The following is a 20,600-nucleotide window of genomic DNA, read 5'->3' on the forward strand; positions in this document are numbered from 1 at the left end:
ATTCAACAGATCAGTTAAAAAAAAGCCTGCTCATGGAGATGTTTCAGGATCTGGATACCAAGCGTGGACCTAATGTTTTCATTTTTTCAATTCTGATACAGGCTATTGAGCAGTGATAACTAACACCAAGTTCAGATACTGCGGATTTTCTACCTTTGATTTGTTAAGATTGAGCCAATCAGGGACAACCTTTTAAGGATCTCTTAAGTTTGGTTTTGTAGGATCAGTAATTACCTGAGAAAGGTTGATATTGGTACACACCTTTTTTAAATGATCAGAGGCAGAGTTCAACTTGTTTAAATTAAAATTGCCACACAGAGATTGGGTTTAGGCCATATCCACACAGAATGACATCAACAAATATAAGAAATATTAAACATTTACACAGATTTTTGAATACATGTAGAGGAATGATACTTTGAAATGTGCTCATTGCGGAGTTATGATCAGTTGAGTAATGAAGGTTGAACTATTCTGGGAGGTTCTATTCCCAGCATCATGATGGACACTCCTGATATAGAAGGTTTCGCTAACGCATTGGAATTCTTTTACTATTTTCATATGCATGTGCAATGAAGAATTGCTTGCTGCTGATAAATGCAAAGAAGAACAGCTTACACATACATGCTCACATATAGGCTGCTGAATGCAATGAAGACCTGCTTATCCAGTAAAGTTCAATGTCAATGTGTAATATTCAATTAGGATTTGCAAAACAGTGAAGTTAAACAATGAATGGGTCCATAGTCGGTATGAGAATACTACAGGAATATTTACCTGGGTGTACGTTCAAACAGAGATGAGAAAATTGCGATAAATAATTGTTTGTTTGTCTGTTAGTATGTATATGAATGTTATGTGTATAAACTGTGTTGAGTTATAGAAGTGTCTCAGTGAAACAACCGACGGGGGAAGCCTTGCTGTGACAACAAAAGCAGTGTTTTACTGATCAGTCAAGTTGCTCCAGTGTACTCCATACAAACTGGTTGGCTACTGAAGGGATAGAAAATGGGTAATACTTGTTTTAAAGCAAACAAGGAATTAGATGGGAAAAATACATGTTTTAACGGGACCCAGACAATATTAAATACTCAGACAGATGGGAGAAGAAGTGTAGTTTTGTAGGAAATCACAAAATTATTACATAAAATTAGTGAAATCAATTGAAAAATGCCTTTCTGAAGAGCTGTTTACCACAGATGAGCAGCTTTGCGACCAAGCACATTGTAGATCGCTTTACTGCCAAAATGATCTAATTTAATGGATTAGTTTAGACATGCATAACAGCATTTTAAGAACAAAGAGAGAAACAAAAAGGGACAACGCTTCATGGTGGAAGGTGATGTATAAATAACTGTGTATATGATGAAGGAGAGACCATTTGAGCAGCACAGCCATTTCGCAGCACAGGGACAGCAGTCCAAGTTAAAGGATCTCCCACGTGGTATCACCTGTCACACTGTGTCAAGGCATCAAAAGAAGAAAAAATCACCAAACTCAAGGACAAAGAGACGAAGACTCCGGTGAACGAAGAGAGATGACTGACAAACCAGAAATACAAAAGGATGCTCGATATCAAGATCCAGACGAAGAGGCTAACAATGCCACGAACACTTACGATGCTGGGAATGATGCCAGCAATGAACAGAGAAGAAGATTCAGTGTCATCAATCTGCAACACGTGCCTCTAATGAGGGGGTGAATATAGAATCCTCAACGATTACAACGTCTCTGGGAACTATGACAACAAAAAGGTTTAAACCATTTTGATATATATTGTAACCTATTGGCTAAGGAATAGTGCTGAAAATGAGGTAAATCTAATCCACCACTGTCCTTAGTCTTCTGTAGGGTTTTTAAACTAATACGTGGTGGTTTGTTTTTCCACAGAAATTTGGAGATGCATGAATCTAGTGACTTAAACCAAGTAGCAGATGGTTTTATGGGGATCATTGAGAACAAATAGTTAACTTTTGGTAGTATCATCATTTTAATGGTTGTAACTCTCCCCATAAGTGATATAGGTAAGGACTTCCAACGAGAGAGATCGTCCTCTACTCTCTTTAATAATTGCACATAATTTAGCTTTGTTAGCTCTGAGAGCCTGGAGGAAATGTTTATGCCTAAATATCTAATATTTCCTGACTGTAAAGTGATCGCAGGTATATTCTGGACCCTACAGTTAATGGGCAGAACTGTGGTCTTAGACCAGTTGATAGAGTAGTCAGAAAGTGCTGAGAATTTATTTATGAGTGTGATCGTGTGAGTGAGAGACGTCTGTGAGTTCTGAAGGAAAAGTAATACATCATCAGCATAAAGACTTATTTTATGCTCAACATTTTGGGATTGGATGCCTTTAATATTTCTATCTTGTCTGATAGAAGCTGCTAAAGGTTTGATGAAAATAGCAAAAAGTAAGGGAGAAAGTGGGCAACCCTGTCTTGTACCTCTCTGCAGACTGAAGCTTGGAGAAGTTTGATCATTTGTCCTGACACTTGCATTTGGAGAGATATATAATATACTTATCCAGTTGATGAAGTGTGACCCAAACCCGAATTTGTTTAATGCTGCAAATAAAAATTTCCAGTTCACTCCATCAAATGCTTTTTCTGCATCTAGAGAGTCGATTGTGGTTTCCAAGTTGTTGATGGCAGGATAGTCTATGAGATTAATGATCTGGTTTGTGAACGAACTGTTGTGCCTACTGCTCTTCAGCCTGTCAAATTAAACGTAGAATTTGAAACGTGACAAATGAACGAAGACCCAAGGAGTTGAGTCATAAACTAATCAATACTGTTTCATGTGCGAGGACCCGTCAGCCGAGGAGTTGAGTCATGAACGAATCAATACTGTTTCCTGTGCGAGGACCCGTCACCCGAGGAGTTGAGTCGTGAACGAATCAATATTGTTTCCTGTCCTGCTGACTGAGCTTATGAAGCTGCTGCCTGCCATGTGGTGAGGAAGGGTACTGCATGAAAATGAACGAATCACTCACTGAGACAACTCGTTACTCCCGAGTCATATAAAAAATTAGTTCATATCGAACGAATCGCTCACGAACAACACATCACTATCTATTTGACGAGTTATGCATGAATTCGGATTTTGCAATAAAATTAATTCCTTCTCTCAAACCAAGTTCAAACTGCTTTATCCTTCATATTTATCTACTTCTAATCTAGTTTCAACAATAAACAACACTGTATTTTTAGTATGAAAAAGAACCAGACCTAATTTTCAGCAATAAGCTTCTCTCGAGGAGATATGAAGGAATACAGATTTTGCTATAAAATTAAATCCTTCTATCAAACTGACTTAAAACAGTTTGTCCTTATTTCTTCACTTCTGATGAAGTTTCAACAATAAACAACAAACTTTGTATTCTGAGAAAGAACCAGACTCATTCTTCAGGAATCCGAAAATAAGCTCTATTTTACGAGTTATGCACGAATTGGGATTCTCCTATAAAACGAATTCCTTAACTCAAACCAAGTTAAGACTGCTTTGTCCTTCATATTTATTCATGTCTAATCAAGTTTCAACGATAAACAACGTTGTACTTTGTAGAATGAGAAAGAACTTCTTCAGCAATAAGCATCTCTCGACATATGACGAAATACAGATTTTGCTATAAAATTAATTCCTTCTATCAGCCTGACTTATAACTGTTTGTCCTCCTTATTTATCCACTTCAAATCAAGTTTCAACAATTAAAAAAATTTTGTAGTTTGAGAAAGAACAACTTAATCTTCAGCAATCAGTATAAAAAGAGGGTAAGAAAAGGTGCAAATGCCAACCATACATCACTAAAAGGTGGAGCGGAAGTGTTCGGCTGCAAGAAGGTGTGAATGTCCGACCATAATTGCTGAAAAATGTGTTAGAAAAGGTAAGAATGCCGGACCATACATCATCAAAAGCGGGAGAGGTGGTGTTCGGCTGCAAGAAGGTGTGAATGTTCGACTAAAGTTTGTAAAAAGCGGGTAAGACAAGGTGCGAATGCCTGACAATGTATGATCAAAAGCAGGAGCGGAGGTGTTCAGCTGCAAGAAGGTCTAAATGTCCATCAATAATTGCTAGAAAACATGAAAGAAAATTTTCGAAAATCAAACCGCAAATGATCATTAGTGGGGGAGGAGGTGTTCAGCTGCAAGAAGGTTTGAATGTCCACCCATAATTCCTGAAAAATGGGTAAAAAAAAGGTGCGAATGCCCAACCATACATCATCAAAAGCAGGAGTTGATGTGTCCGGCTACAAGAAGGTGTGAATGTCCGACCAAAGTTTGTAAAAAGCAGTTAAGAAAAGGTTCGAATATCCAACCAAACATAATCAAAAGCGGAAGCAGAGCTGTTCGCTGCAAGTAGGTGTGAATGTCAGATCATAATTTGCAAAAAGCTGATGAGAAAGGGTGAGAATGCACGACTATACACCATCAAATGCGGGAGCGGAGTGTTTCGGCTGTGAGTAGGTGTGAATCTCTGACCATAATTGCTGATAAATGTGTTAGAAAAGGTAAGAATGCCGGTCCATACATCATCAAAAGTGAGAGAGGTGGTGTTCGGCTGCAAAAAGGTGTGAATGTTCGACTAAAGTTTGTAAAAAGCAGGTAAGACAAGGTGCGAATTTCTGACAGTGTATGATCAAAAGCAGGAGCGGAGGTGTTCAGCTCCAAGAAGGTGTGAATGTCCACCCATAATTCCTGAAAAATGGTTAAAAAAAAGGTTCGAATATCCAACCAAACAGAATCAAAAGCGGGAGCAGAGCTGTTCAACTGCAAGTAGGTGTGAATGTCAGATCATAATATATAAAAAGCTGATGAGAAAGGGTGAGAATGCCCGACTGTACACCATCAAATGCGGTAGCGGAGTTGTTCGGCTGTAAGTAGGTGTGAATCTCCGACCATAATTGCTGAAAAATGTGTTAGAAAAGGTAAGAATGCCGGTCCATACATCATCAAAAGCGGGAGAGGTGGTGTTCGGCTGCAAGTAGGTGTGAATGTCCATTCATAATTACTCACACACGGGTAAGAAAAGGTAGTATTGCCAGACCATACATGAACAAAACAGGGAGCGGAGTTGGTGCAGCTGCAAGAAGGTGTGAATGTCCGACTAAAGTTTGTAAAAAGCAGGTAAGACAAGGTGCGAATGCCTGAAAATGTATGATCAAAAGCAGGAGCGGAGGTGTTCAGCTGCAAGAAGGTCTAAATGTCCTTCAATAATTGCTAGAAAACATGAAAGAAAATTTTCGAAAATCAAACCACAAATGATCATAAGTGGGAGAGGAGGTGTTCAGCTGCAAGAAGGTTTGAATGTCCACCCATAATTCCTGAAATGGGTAAAAAAAGGGTGCGAATGCCCAACCATACATCATCAAAAGCAGGAGTGGATGTGTCCGGCTACAAGAAGGTGTGAATGTCCGACCAAAGTTTGTAAAAAGCATTTAAGAAAAGGTTCGAATATCCAACCAAACATAATCAAAAGCGGAAGCAGAGCTGTTCGACTGCAAGTAGGTGTGAATGTCAGATCATAATTTGCAAAAAGCTGATGAGCAAGGATGAGAATGCCCGACTATACACCATCAAATGTGGAAGCGGAGTTGTTCGGCTGTGAGTAGGTGTGAATCTCCGAGCATAGTTTGTAAAAAGGGGGTAAGAATAGGTTCGAATGCCCGAATATACACCATCAAAAGAGGGAGCGGAGGTGTTCCGCTGTAAGAAGGTGTGAATGTCTGACCATAGTTGGTAAAAAGCGGGTAAGAAAAGGTTACAATACCCGACTGTACACAATCAATAGCGGGAGCGGAGTTGTTAGGCTACTAAAAGGTGTGAAAGTCTGACCATGGCTTTTAAATAGCGGGTACGAAAAGGTGAGAATGCCCGACAATGTATGCTAGAAAGAGGGAGCGGAGGTTTTCGGCTGCAAGAAAGTCTGAATGTCCACCCATAATTGCTAGAAAACATGAAAGAAAATTTTCGAATGTCAAACCGCACATGATCATAAGCGGGAGAGGAGGTGTTCAGCTGCAAGAAGGTGTGAATGTCCACCCATAATTACTGAAAAATGGATAAGAAAAGGTGCGAATACCCAACCATACATCATCAAAAGCAGGAGTGGATGTGTTCGGCTACAAGAAGGTTTGAATGCCGGACCATAGTTGGTAAAAAGCGGGTAAGAAAAGGTGAAAATACCCGACTGTACACAATCAAAAGAGGGAGCGGAGGTGTTCAGCAACAAAGTGTGAAAGTCTGACCAAGGTTTGCAAAAAGCGGGTAAGAAAAGGTTTGTATTACCGAATATACACCATCAAAAGTGGAAGCGGAGGTGTTCAGCTGCAAGAAGGTGTGAACGTCCGAAAAAAGTTTGTAAAAAGCAGTTACGAAAAGTTTCGAATAACCAACCAAACATAATCAAAAGCGGGAGCAGAGCTGTTCGACTGCAAGTAGGTGTGAATGTCAGATCATAATTTGCAAAAAGCTGATGAGAAAGGGTGAGAAGTCCTGACTATACACCATCAAATGCGGTAGCGGAGTTGTTCGGCTGTGAGTAGGTGTGAATCTCTGACCATAATTGCTGAAAAATGTGTTAGAAAAGGTAAGAATGCCGGTCCATACATCATCAAAAGCGGGGGAGGTGGTGTTCGGCTGCAAGTAGGTGTGAATGTCCAGCCATAATTACTCACAAACGGGTAAGAAAAGGTAGTATTGCCAGACCATACATGATCAAAACAGGGAGCGGAGGTGGTTCAGCTGCAAGGTGTGAATTTCTGACTAAAGTTTGTAAAAAGTGGGTAAAACAAGGTGCGAATGCCCGACAATGTATGATCAAAATAGGGAGTGGAGGTTTTCGGGCTGCAAGGTCTGAATGTCCAGCCATAATTTGTAAAAACCGGGGAAGAAAAGGCTCGAAAGCCAGACTATAAAGCATCAAAAGCGGGAGCGGAGGTTTTCGGCTGTAAGAAGGGCTGAATGTCCATCCATAATTACTGAAAAATGGGTAAAAAAAGGTGCGAATGCCCAACCATACATCATCAAAAGCGGGAGAGAAGGTGTTCGACTGCAAGTAGGTGTGAATGTTGGATCATAATTTATAAAATGCGGGTAAGAAAAGGTAAGAATGCCCAACCATAAATTATCAAAAGCGACAGCAGAGATGTTCGGCTGGTATTTATCAATGTCTAGATAGATTTCCACAAAAAACAACGTTGTACTTTGCAGTAAAAGAAAGAACAAATCTAAAGTTTCAGGAATCCGAGTATAAGCTTGCTTTCATGAGTTCTGCACGATTTCGGATTTTGCTATAAAATAAATTCCTTCACTCAAACTAAGTTAAAACTGCTTTGTCCTTCATATGTACCCATTTCTACATATATTTCAAGCAAAAACTTTCTCATATTACCCTGAATGAGAAAGAACCACACTTGTGATTAAGCCATACGCCCCTTTTGAGGAGTTCTGCATGATTTGGGATTTTATCTATAAAATGAATTCCTTCACTCAAACTATGTTAAAACGGCTATTACCTTAATATTTATCAATGTCTAGATAGATTAAAAAAAAAACAAAACGTTGTAATTTGCAGTAAAAGAAAGAGCAGATCAAAAGTTTTAGGAATCCGAGAATAAGCTTATTTTCATGAGTTCTGCACGATTTGGGATTTTACTATAAAATGAATTCCTTCACTCAAACTAAGTTAAAACTGCTTTGTCCTTCATATGTATCCATTTCTACATATATTTCAAGCATAAACTTTCTCATATTACCCTGAATGAGAAAGAACCACACTTGTGATTAAGCCATACGCCCCTTTTGAGGAGATCTGCATGATTTGGGATTTTATCTATAAAATTTTCAATTTTCAATTTATCAATGTCTAGATCAATTTCAACAAAGAATAACGTTGTATTTTACAGTATAGGAAAGAGCAACACTGGAGGATCAGGAATCCGAGAAAAAGCTTGCTTTCATGAGTTCTGCACGATTTCGGATTTTCCTGTAAATGAATTGCTTTGCTCAAACCAAGTTAAAATTGCTTTGTCCTTCATAATTATCCATGTCTAAAAATGTATCAAGCATAAAGTTCCTCATATTACCCTGAATGAGAAAGAAGCATCCCTTTGGTTGAGCAATACGTTCCTTTTGAGGAGTGCATGATTTCCGATTTTGCTATAAAATTCATTCCTTCACTCAAACCAAGTGGAAACTGCTTTGAACTTCATATTTATCAATGTCTAGATCAATTTCAACTTCTTCTACTGCAAAATACAATGTTGTTCTTTGTTGAAGTCGATCTAGACATTCATAAATATGAAGGTAAAATCAGTTTTCACTCGGTTTGAGTGAAGGAATTTATTTAATAGCAAAATCCCAAATCATGCAGAACTCCTCAAAAGGAACGTATGGCTTAATCACAAGTGTGGTTCTTTCTCATTCAGGGTAATATGAGGAAGTTGCTTCAAACATTTTTAGACATGGATAACTATGAAGGACAAATCAGTTTTTAAACCGCTTTTTAAAAACTTTAGTCAGAAATTTACACCTTGCAGCTGAACCATCTCCACTCCCTGTTTTGATAATGTATGGGTTTTTTTACCCATTTTTCAGGAATTATGGGAGGACATTCACACCTTGCAGCCGAACACCTCCTCTCCCGCTTGTGATCATGTGCGGTTTGATATTCGAAAATTTTCTTTCATGTTTTAAAGCAATTATTGATGGACATGCAGACCTTCTTGCAGCTGAACCCCTCTGCTCCCGCTTTTTATTATGTTTGGTTAGATATTCGAACCATTTCTTAACTGCTTTTTACAAACTTTGGTCGGACGTTCACACTTTCTTGCAGCCGAACACCTCCACCCCCTCTTTTGATGGTGTATATTCGGGCATACGAACCTTTTCTTACCCGCTTTTTACAAACCATGGTCGGACTTTCACACCTTCTCTTAGCTGAACAACTCCGCTTCGTCTTTTGATTGTGTACATTCGGGTATTTTAACCTTTTCTTACCCGCTTTTTACCAACTATGGTCGGACGTTCACACCTTACAGCGGAAGACCTCCGCTCCCGCTTTTGATGGTGTATAGTCGGGTTTTCGATTCTTTTCTTCCCGGTTTTTACAAATTATGGTTGGACATTCAGACCTTCTTGCAGCCGAACACCTCCGCTCCCTCTTTTGATCATACATTGTCGGGCATTCGCACTTTGTCTTACCCGCTTTTTACAAACTTTAGTCGGACATTCACACCTTCTTGCAGCTGCACCAACTCCGCTCCCTGTTTTGATCATGTATGGTCTGGCAATACTACCTTTTCTTACCCGTGTGTGAGTAATTATGAATGGACATTCACACCTACTTGCAGCCGAACACAAATTCTCCCGCTTTTGATGATGTATGGTCCGGCATTCTAGTCTTTTCTAACACATTTATCAGCAATTATGGTCGGAGATTCACACCTACTCACAGCCGAACACTTCCGCTCCCGCATTTGATGGTGTATAGTCGGGCATTCTCACCCTTTCTCATCAGCTTTTTGCAAATTATGATCTGACATTCACACGTACTTGCAGTCGAACAGCTCTGCTCCCGCTTTTTATTATGTTTGGTTAGATATTCGAACCATTTCTTAACTGCTTTTTACAAACTTTGGTCGGACGTTCACACTTTCTTGCAGCCGAACACCTCCACCCCCTCTTTTGATGGTGTATATTCGGGCATACGAACCTTTTCTTTCCCGCTTTTTAAAAACCATGGTCGGACTTTCACACCTTCTCTTAGCTGAACAACTCCGCTCCGTCTTTTGATTGTGTACATTCGGGTATTTTAACCTTTTCTTACCCGCTTTTTACCAACTATGGTCGGACATTCACACCTTACAGCGGAACACCTCCGCTCCCGCTTTTGATGGTGTATAGTCGGGCTTTCAAGCCTTTTCTTCCCCGGTTTTTACAAATTATGGTTGGACATTCAGACCTTGCAGCCGAAAACCTCCGCTCCCACTTTTGATCATACGTTGTCGGGCATTCGCACCTTGTCTTACCCGCTTTTTAAAAACTTTAGTCAGAAATTTACACTTTGCAGCTGAAGCACCTCCGCTCTCTCTTTTGATCATGTATGGTCTGGCAATACAACCTTTTCTTACCCGTTTGTCAGTAATTATGGCTGGACATTCACACCTACTTGCACCCGAACACAAATTCTCCCGCTTTTGATGATGTATGGTCCGGCATTCTAGTCTTTTCTAACACATTTATCAGCAATTATGGTCGGAGATTCACACCTACTCACAGCCGAACACTTCCGCTCCCGCATTTGATGGTGTATAGTCGGGCATTCTCACCCTTTCTCATCAGCTTTTTACAAATTATGATCTGACATTCACACCTACTTGCAGTCGAACAGCTCTGCTCCCGCTTTTGATTATGTTTGGTTGGATATTCAAACCTTTTCTTAACTGCTTTTTACAAACTTTGGTCGGACGTTCACACCTTCTTGCAGCCGAACACCTCCGCTCCCTCTTTTGATCATACATTGTCGGGCATTCGCACCTTTTCTTACCCGCTTTTTACAAACCACGGTCGGACTTTCACACCTTCTTGTAGCCGAACACATCCACTCCTGCTTTTGATGATGTATGGTTGGGCATTCGCACCTTTTTTTTACCCATTTTTCAGGAATTATGGGTGTACATTCACACCTTTTTGCAGCTGAACACCTCCTCTCCCACTTATGATCATTTGTGGTTTGATTTTCGAAAATTTTCTTTCATGTTTTCTAGCAATTATTGATGGACATTTAGACCTTCTTGCAGCTGAACACCTCCGCTCCTGCTTTTGATCATACATTGTCAGGCATTCGCACCTTGTCTTACCCGCTTTTTACAAACTTTAGTCGGACATTCACACCTTCTTGCAGCTGCACCAACTCCGCTCCCTGTTTTGTTCATGTATGGTCTGGCAATACTACCTTTTCTTACCCGTGTGTGAGTAATTATGAATGGACATTAACACCTACTTGCAGCCGAACAGCACCTCTCCCGCTTTTGATGATGTATGGACCGGCATTCTTACCTTTTCTAACACATTTTTCAGCAATTATGGTCGGAGATTCACACCTACTTACAGCCGAACAACTCCGCTACCGCATTTGATGGTGTACAGTCGGGCATTCTCACCCTTTCTCATCAGCTTTTTATATATTATGATCTGACATTCACACCTACTTGCAGTTGAACAGCTCTGCTCCCGCTTTTGATTATGTTTGGTTGGATATTCGAACCTTTTTTTTAACCATTTTTCAGGAATTATGGGTGGACATTCACACCTTCTTGCAGCTGAACACCTCCGCTCCTGCTTTTGACCATACACTGTCAGAAATTCGCACCTTGTCTTACCTGCTTTTTACAAACTTTAGTCGAACATTCACACCTTTTTGCAGCCGAACACCACCTCTCCCGCTTTTGATTATGTTTGGTTGGATATTCAAACCTTTTTTTTAACCATTTTTCAGGAATTATGGGTGGACATTCACACCTTCTTGCAGCTGAAGACCTCCGCTCCCGCATTTGATGGTGTATAGTCGGGCATTTTCAACCTTTCTCATCAGCTTTTTGCAAATTATGATCTGACATTCACACCTGCTTTTGATAATGTATGGTTGGGCATTCGCACCTTTTTTTACCCATTTTTCAGAAATTATGTCCGGAAATTCACACCTTCATGCAGCCGAACACCTCCTCTCCCGCTTATGATCATTTGCGGTTTGATATTCGAAAATTTTCTTTCATGTTTTAAAGCAATTATTGATGGACATTCAGACCTTCTTGCAGCTGAACCCCTCTGCTCCCGCTTTTGATGGTGTATAGTCGGCCTGTTGAGCCTTTTCTTCCCGGTTTTTACAAATTATGGTTGGACATTCAGACCTTCCTGCAGCTGATCACCTCCGCTCCCTCTTTTGATCATACATTGTCGGGCATTCGCACCTTGTCTTACCCGCTTTTTACAAACTTTATTCGGACATTCACACCTTGCAGCTGAACCACCTCCGCTCCCTGTTTTGATCATGTATGGTCTGGCAATACTACCTTTTCTTACCCGTTTATGAGTAATTATGGCTGGACATTCACACCTTCTTGCAGCCGAACACCTCCGCTTCCGATTTTGATGGTGTATATTCGGGCATACGAACCTTTTCTTACCTGCTTTTTACAAACCATGGTCGGACTTTCACACCTTCTCTTAGCTGAACAACTCCGCTCCCTCTTTTGATTGTGTACAGTCGGGTATTTTAACCTTTTCTTACCCGCTTTTTACCAACTATGGTCGGACGATCACACCTTCTTACAGCGGAACACCTCCGCTCCCTCTTTTGATGGTGTATGTTCGGGCATTCGAACCTTTTCTTACCCGCTTTTTACAAACTATGCTCAGACATTCAAACCTTCTTGTAGCCGAACACATCCACTCCTGCTTTTGATGATGTATGGTTGGGCATTCAAACCTACTTGTTGCCCGCTTTTCATTAATTATGGGTGGACATTCACACCTTGTCGCAGTCAAACACCTCCGCTCCCTGTTTTGATCATGTATGGTTGGACATTCGCACCTTTTCTCATCGGCTTTTTCCAAACTATGGTCGGCTATTCACAGCTTCCTCTCCACCATACTTGTATGGTGGGATATTCACACCCACTTGCATCCGAAGACCTCCGCCTCCACTTTTGTTGATATTTAGTCGGTCATTCGCACCTTACCCGCTTTTGGCAAACTATGGCCTTCTTGCAGCCAAACACCTCTGATCTCGCTTTTGATGATGTAAGGTTGGGCATTCAGACCTTGCTTCACCTGCTTTTCACCAAATATTGTCGGACATTCACACCTACTTGTAGCCGAACAACTCCGCTACCGCTATTGATTGTGTACAGTCGGGTATTTTAACCTTTTCTTTCCCACATTTTGCTAACTATGGTCGGACATTCAAACCTTCTTGTAGCCGAACACATCCACTCCTGCTTTTGATGATGTATGGTTGGGCATTCGCACCTTTTCTTACACATTTTTCGGTAATTATGGGTGGACATTCACACCTTCTTGCAGCTAAACACCTCCTCTCCCGCTTATGATCATTTGCGATTTGATATTCGAAAATTTTCTTTCATGTTTTCTAGCAATTATTGATGGACATTCAGACCTTCTTGCAGCTTAACACCTCCGCTCCCGCTTTTGATCATACATTGTCGGGCATTCGCACCTTGTGTTACACGCTTTTTACAAACTTTAGTCGAACATTCACACCTTCTTGCAGCCGAACACATCCTCTCCTGCTTTTGATGATGAATGGTCCGGCATTCTTACATTTTCTAACACATTTTTCAGCAATTATGGTCGGAGATTCACACCTACTCACAGCCAAACACCTCCGCTCCCGCATTTGATTATGTTTGGTTAGATATTAGAACCTTTTCTTAACTGCTTTATACAAACTTTGGTCGGACGTTCACACCTTCTTGCAGACGAACAACTCCACTCCCGCTATTGATTGGGTACAGTCGGGAATTTTAAACTTTTCTTACCCACTTTTTACCAACTAACGTCGGACATTCAAACCTTCTTACAGCGGAACACCTCCGCTCCCTCTTTTGATGGTGTATATTCGGGCATTCGAACCTATTCTTACCCCCTTTTTACAAACTATGCTCGGAGATTCACACCTACTCACAGCCGAACAACTCCGCTCCCGCATTTGATGGTGTATAGTCGGGCATTCTCACCCTTTCTCATCAGCTTTTTGCAAATTATGATCTGACATTCACACCTACTTGCAGTCGAACAGCTCTGCTCCCGCTTTTGATGTTTGGTTGGATATTCGAAACTTTTCTTAACACACCTTTTCTTAGCTGAACACATCCGCTCCACCTTTTAGTGTTCTATCACACCTTTTTTTTCACAGCATTTTATAGATTATGGTTGGAAATTCTCAACCACTCTAGTCCGAAGACCTCTCCTCCCGCTTTTGTTAATATATTTAAACTTTAGTCGGACATTCACACCTTCTTGCAGCTGAACCACCTCCGCTCCCTGTTTTGATCATGTATGGTCTGGCAATACTACCTTTTTTTACCCGTTTGTGAGTAATTATGGCTGGACATTCACACCTACTTGCAGCCGAACACCACCTCTCTCGCTTTTGATGATGTATGGACCGGCATTCTTACCTTTTCTAACACATTTTTCAGCAATTATGGTCGGAGATTAACACCTACTCACCGCCGAAACACTCCGCTCCTGCATTTGATGGTGTATAGTCGGGCATTCTCACCCTTTCTCATCAGCTTTTTGCAAATTATGATCTGACATTCACACCTACTTGCAGTCGAACAGCTCTGCTCCCACTTTTGATTATGTTTGGTTGGACATTCGAACCTTTTCTTAACTACTTTTTTCAAACTTTGGTCGGACATTCACACCTTCTTATAGCCGAACACATCCACTCCTGCTTTTGATGATCTATGGTTGGGCATTCGCACCTTTTTTTACCCATTTTTCAGGATTTATGGGTGGACATTCAAACCTTCTTGCAGCTGAACACCTCCTCTCCCAGTTATGATCATTTGCGGTTTGATTTTCGAAAATTTTCTTTCATGTTTTCTAGCAATTATTGATGGACATTTAGACCTTCTTGCAGCTGAACACCTCCGCTCCTGCTTTTGATCATACATTGTCAGGCATTCGCACCTTGTCTTACCCGCTTTTTACAAACTTTAGTCGAACATTCACACCTTTTTGCAGCCGAACACCACCTCTCCCGCTTTTGATGATGTATGGTCCGGCATTCTTACCTTTTCTAACACATTTTTCAGCAATTATGGTCCGACATTCACACCTTCTTGCAGCCGAACACTTCCGCTCCACCTTTTAGTGTTCTATCACACCTTTTTTTTCACCGCATTTTATAGATTATGGTTGGAAATTCTCAACCACTCTCATCCGAAGACCTCTCCTCCCGCTTTTGTTAATATATTTGAACTTTAGTCGGACATTCACACCTTCTTGCAGCTGAACCACCTCCGCTCCCTGTTTTGATGATGTATGGACTGGCATTCTTACCTTTTCTAACACATTTTTCAGCAATTATGGTTGGAGATTCACACCTACTCACCACCGAACAACTCCGCTCCCGCATTTGATGGTGTATAGTCGGGCATTCTCATCCTTTCTCATCAGCTTTTTGCAAATTATGATCTGACATTCACACCTACTTGAAGTCGAACAGCTCTGCTCCCACTTTTGATTATGTTTGGTTGGATATTCGAACCTTTTCTTAACTGCTTTTTAAAAAACTTTGGTTGGACGTTCACACCTTCTTGTAGCCGAACACATCCACTCCTGCTTTTGATGATGTATGGTTGGGCATTCGCACCTTTTCTTAACCATTTTTCAGTAATTATTGGTGGACATTCAGACTTTCTTGCAGCTAAACACCTCCGCTCCCGCTTTTGATGGTGTATAGTCGGGCTTTCGAGCCTTTTCTTCCCCGGTTTTTACAAATTATGGTTGGACATTCAGACCTTGCAGCCGAAAACCTCCGCTCCCTCTTTTGATCATACATTGTCAGGCATTCGCACCTTGTCTTACCCGCTTTTTACAAACTTTAGTCAGACATTCACACCTTGCAGCTGAACCATCTCCGCTCCCTGTTTTGATCATGTATGGTGTGGCAATACTACCTTTTCTTACCCGTTTGTGAGTAATTATGGCTGGACATTCACAGGTTCTTGCAGCCAAACACCTCTCCTGCTTTTGATGATGAATTGTCCTGCATTCTTACTTTTCTAACACATTTTTCAGCAATTATGGTCGGACATTCACACTTACTCACAGCCGAACACCTCCGCTCCCAAATTTGATGGTGTACAGTCGGACATTCTCACCCTTTCTCATCAGCTTTTTGCAAATTATGATCTGACATTCACACCTACTTGCAGCTTAACACCTCCGCTCCCGCTTTTGATGGTGTATAGTCGGGCTTTCGAGCCTTTTCTTCCCTGGTTTTTACAAATTATGGTTGGACATTCAGACCTTGCAGCCGAAAACCTCCGCTCCCTCTTTTGATCATACATTGTCGGGCATTCGCACCTTGTCTTACCCGCTTCTTATAAACTTTAGTCGCACATTCACACCTTCTTGCAGCTGAACCACCTCCGCTCCCTGTTTTGATCATGTATGGTCTGGCAATAGTATCTTGTCTTACACGCTTGTTATAAACTTTAGTCGCACATTCACACCTACTTGCAGCCGAACACAAATTCTCCCGCTTTTGATGATGTATGGACCGGCATTCTTACCTTTTCTAACACATTTTTCAGCAATTATGGTCGGAGATTTACACCTACTCACAGCCGAACAACTCCGCTCCCGCATTTGATTGTGTATAATGGTAAATGGTAAATGGACTTGTACTTGTACAGCGCTTTTCTAGTCTAGCTGACCACTCAAAGCGCTTCACTACATGAGTCGGGCATTCTAGTCGGGCATTCTCACCCTTTCTCATCAGCTTTTTGCAAATTATGATCTGACTTTCACACCTACTTGCAGTCGAACAGCTCTGCTCTCGCTTTTGATTATGTTTGGTTGGATATTCAAACCTTTTCTTAACTGCTTTTTACAAACTTTGGTTGGACGTTCATGTCTTCTTGAAGCCGAACACCTCCGCTTCCGCTTTTGATGGTGTATGTCCGGGCATACGAGCCTTTTCTCACCCGCTTTTTACAAACCATGGTCGGACTTTCACACCTTCTTGTAGCTGAACAACTCCGCTCCCACTATTGATTGTGTACAGTCGGGTATTTTCACCTTTTTTTATCCGCTTTTTACCAACTATGGTCGGACATTCACACCTTCTTACAGCGGAATACCTCTTCTCCCTCTTTTGACGGTGTATGTTCGGGCATTCGAACCTTTTCTTACCCGCTTTTTACAAACTATGGTTGGACATTCAAACCTTCTTGTAGCCGAACACATCCACTCCTGCTTTTGATGATGTATGGTTGGGCATTCGCAACTTTTCTTACCCATTTTTCAGTAATTATCGGTGGACATTCACACCTTCTTGCAGCTGAACACCTCCTCTCCCGCTTACGATCATGTTTGGTTTGATATTCGAAAATTCTCTTTCATGTTTTCTAGCAATTATTGATGGACATTCAGACCTTCTTGCAGCTGAACACCTCCGCTCCAGCTGTTGATCGTGTATAGTCGGGCTTTCGAGCCTTTTCTTCCCCAGTTTTTACAAATTATGGTTGGACATTCAGACCTTCTTTCAGCCGAAAACCTCTGCTCCCTCTTTTGATCATACATTGTCGGGCATTCGAACCTTTTCTTACCCGCTTTTTACAAACCATGGTCGGACTTTCACACCTTTTAGTAGCCGAATAACTCCGCTCCCGCTATAGATTGTGTACAGTCGGGTATTTTAACCTTTTCTTACCCGCTTTTTACCAACTATGGTCGGACATTCACACCTTCTTACAGCGGAACACCTCCGCTCCCTCCTTTGATGGTGTATGTTCGGGCATTCGAACCTTTTCTTACCCGCTTTTTACAAGCTATGGTCAGACATTCAAACCTTCTTGTAGCCGAACACATCCACTCCTGCTTTTGATTATGTATGGTTGGGCATTCGAACCTACTCGTTGCCCGCTTTTCATTAATTATGGGTGGACATTCACACCTTGTCGTGGCCAAACACCTCCGCTCCCTATTTTGACCATGTATGGTTTGACATTCGTACCTTTTCTCAACCGCTTTTTACTATGGCCCACCCGCTGCAATGAGCACTCTTCAGCCCTTTTAAATGGTATAACTTTGCACTCCCGCACGCTCCAGCAAGCACCATTCAAGCAACACCTTTGCACTCCAGCTTCAAACATCGGCACAGTCGCAACAGGTAAGGCGACTCTACTCAGAGAAGTCACTCTGCACAGTAACAAGATTTTTTTTGCACAGACAGAAAGGGCTTCACCCGCAAAGGTAAAGCCTGCCAAAAATAGAAACAACTCATTAGTGCTGCTCTCCACGGAAGTCTTTAATAAAAGGCGAAAGAGTTGTACGTTATGAAGAGAAACCAGAGTACGATTATCCGTCACTGCGGGAGCAGGGCATCAGGCTAGTTGGCATAGCCACCTTCCCCATGGTGAGCTTTGCTTGATTGAGACGCTTTCTCCCCCCCCTTGCTCCTCGGCTGACCAAGTAGGAACAATCGGGCCCTATTCGATGGCTGCCTTGTATTTTACTCTGTGCAAAAGACAAGGCAGCAACAAAAACACCACGGGAACACCGTATTGAGGCTTTGTTCTGACCGCTCATTCGGTGTCGCGTTTCTTTCAAGCAATTCTCCCGCTTATCCCACACTCTGCTCGCTCCCAGAGCCGTGTTAAAGTCTACTTCGCATTCACTCTCTTTTCTCAGCAGACTCTTGGGATTTTATCTATAAAATGAATTCCTTCACTCAAACTATGTTAAAACTGTCAAAAAAAAAAACCAACGTTGTACTTTGCAGTAAAAGAAAGAGCAAATCTAAAGTTTCAGGAATCCGAGAATAAGCTTACTTTCATGAGTTCTTCACGATTTCGGATTTTGCTATAAAATGAATTCCTTCACTCAAACTAAATTAAAACTGCTAAACCGCTAATCTGTTACATGTAAGGCAGATGTCAAATTCACCGAAATAGGATCTAAGGGTATTCGGCCAATCGAGCTGTAGCAGCTTCGGTAAAAGAGTATAAGTTGAAGAGTCGGGAATGAGATCCTTCCCCAAGTGGAGGAGTTCAAGTATCTCGGGGTCTTGTTCACGAGTGAGGGACGAATGGAGCGGGAGATTGACGGGCGGATCGGTGCGGCGTCTGCAGTGTTGCGGGCTCTGCACCGACCCGTCGTTGTGAAGAGGGAGCTGAGCCAGAAGGCGAAGCTCTCTGCTTACTGGTCAATCTACGTTCCCATCCTCACCTATGGTCACGAGTTGTGGGTAGTGACCGAAAGAACGAGATCGCGAATACAAGCGGCCGAAATGGGTTTCCTCCGCAGGGTGTCTGGGCTCTCCCTTAGAGATAGGGTGAGAAGCTCAGTCATCCGGGAGGGGCTCGGAGTAGAACCGCTGCTCCTCCGCATTGAGAGGAGTCAGATGAGGTGGCTCGGGCATCTGGTTAGGATGCCCCCTGGGCGCCTCCCTGGGGAGGTGTTCCGGGCACGTCCCACTGGGAGGAGACCCCGGGAAAGACCCAGGACACGCTGGAGAGACTATGTCTCTCGGCTGGCCTGGGAACGCCTCGGGGTCCCCCCGGAAGAGCTGGAGGAAGTGGCCGGGGACAGAGACGTCTGGGTTTCTCTACTCAAGCTGCTGCCCCCGCGACCCGACCCCCGGATAAGCGGCAGATGATGGATGGATGGAAATTATTTTAGAGGAAGCACTAGAGTTTAGATCCCACATTTGTTGATACGCATTAATTTATTTCTTCACTTCTGATGAAGTTTCAACAATAAACAACAAACTTTGTATTATGAGAAAGAACCAGACTCATTCTTCAGGAATCCGAAAATAAGCTCTATTTTACGAGTTATGCACGAATTCGGATTCTCCTATAAAACGAATTCCTTAACTTAAACCAAGTTAAGACTGCTTTGTCCTTCATATTTATTCATGTCTAATCAAGTTTCAACGATAAACAACATTGTACTTTGTAGAATGAGAAAGAACTTCTTCAGCAATAAGCATCTCTCGACATATGACGAAGTACAGATTTTGCTAAAAAATTAATTCCTTCTATCAGCCTGACTTAAAACTGTTTGTCCTCTTTATTTATCCACTTCAAATCAAGTTTCAACAATAAAAAAAATTTTGTAGTTTGAGAAAGAACAACTTAATCTTCAGCAATCAGTATAAAAAGAGGGTAAGAAAAGGTGCAAATGCCAACCACACATCACTAAAAGGTGGAGCGGAAATATTGGCTGCAAGTAGGTGTGAATGTCCGACCATAATTTGTAAAAAGCGGGTAAGAAAAGGTTCGAATGCCTGACTGTATATTAACAAAAGCGGGAGGAGAGGTCTTTGGATGAGAGTGGGTGAGAATTTCCAACCATAATCTATAAGATGCGGTGAAAAAAAAGGTGTGAATGCCCCATAGAACACTAAAAGGTGGAGCGGAAGTGTTCGGCTGCAAGAAGGTGTGAATGTCCGACTATATTTGGTGAAAAGCAGGTGAAGCAAGGTCTGAATGCCCAACCTTACATCATCAAAAGCGAGATCAGAGGTGTTTGGCTGCAAGAAGGCCATAGTTGGCCAAAAGCGGGTAAGGTGCGAATGACCGACTAAATATCAACAAAAGTGGATGCAAGTGGGTGTGAACATCCCACCATACAAGTATGGTGGAGAGGAAGCTGTGAATGGCCGACCATAGTAAAAAGCAGGCAACAAGTAGGTTCGAATGCCCAACCATACATCATCAAAAGCAGGAGTGGATGTGTTCGGCTACAAGAAGGTTTGAATATCCGACCATAGTTTGTAAAAAGTGAGTAAGAAAAGGTTTGAATGCCCGAACGTACACCATCAAAAGAGGG

General features: G+C 41.9%; 1 non-coding gene across 1 annotated transcript; it reads right to left on the reverse strand.

Annotated features, from left to right (window-relative positions):
• Positions 1-18,006: 18,006 nt before the first annotated feature.
• Positions 18,007-18,120, reverse strand: LOC140282486 (U5 spliceosomal RNA). The gene has a single exon (XR_011909915.1). It is a non-coding gene; the product is annotated as a U5 spliceosomal RNA (small nuclear RNA).
• Between the last annotated feature and the right edge of the window lie 2,480 nt (positions 18,121-20,600).

This window comes from Leuresthes tenuis, unplaced genomic scaffold (genome assembly GCF_036924035.1).
Source record: "Leuresthes tenuis unplaced genomic scaffold, fLeuTen1.0.hap1 SCAF_22, whole genome shotgun sequence".
NCBI classification, from domain to species: Eukaryota; Metazoa; Chordata; class Actinopteri; order Atheriniformes; family Atherinopsidae; genus Leuresthes; species Leuresthes tenuis.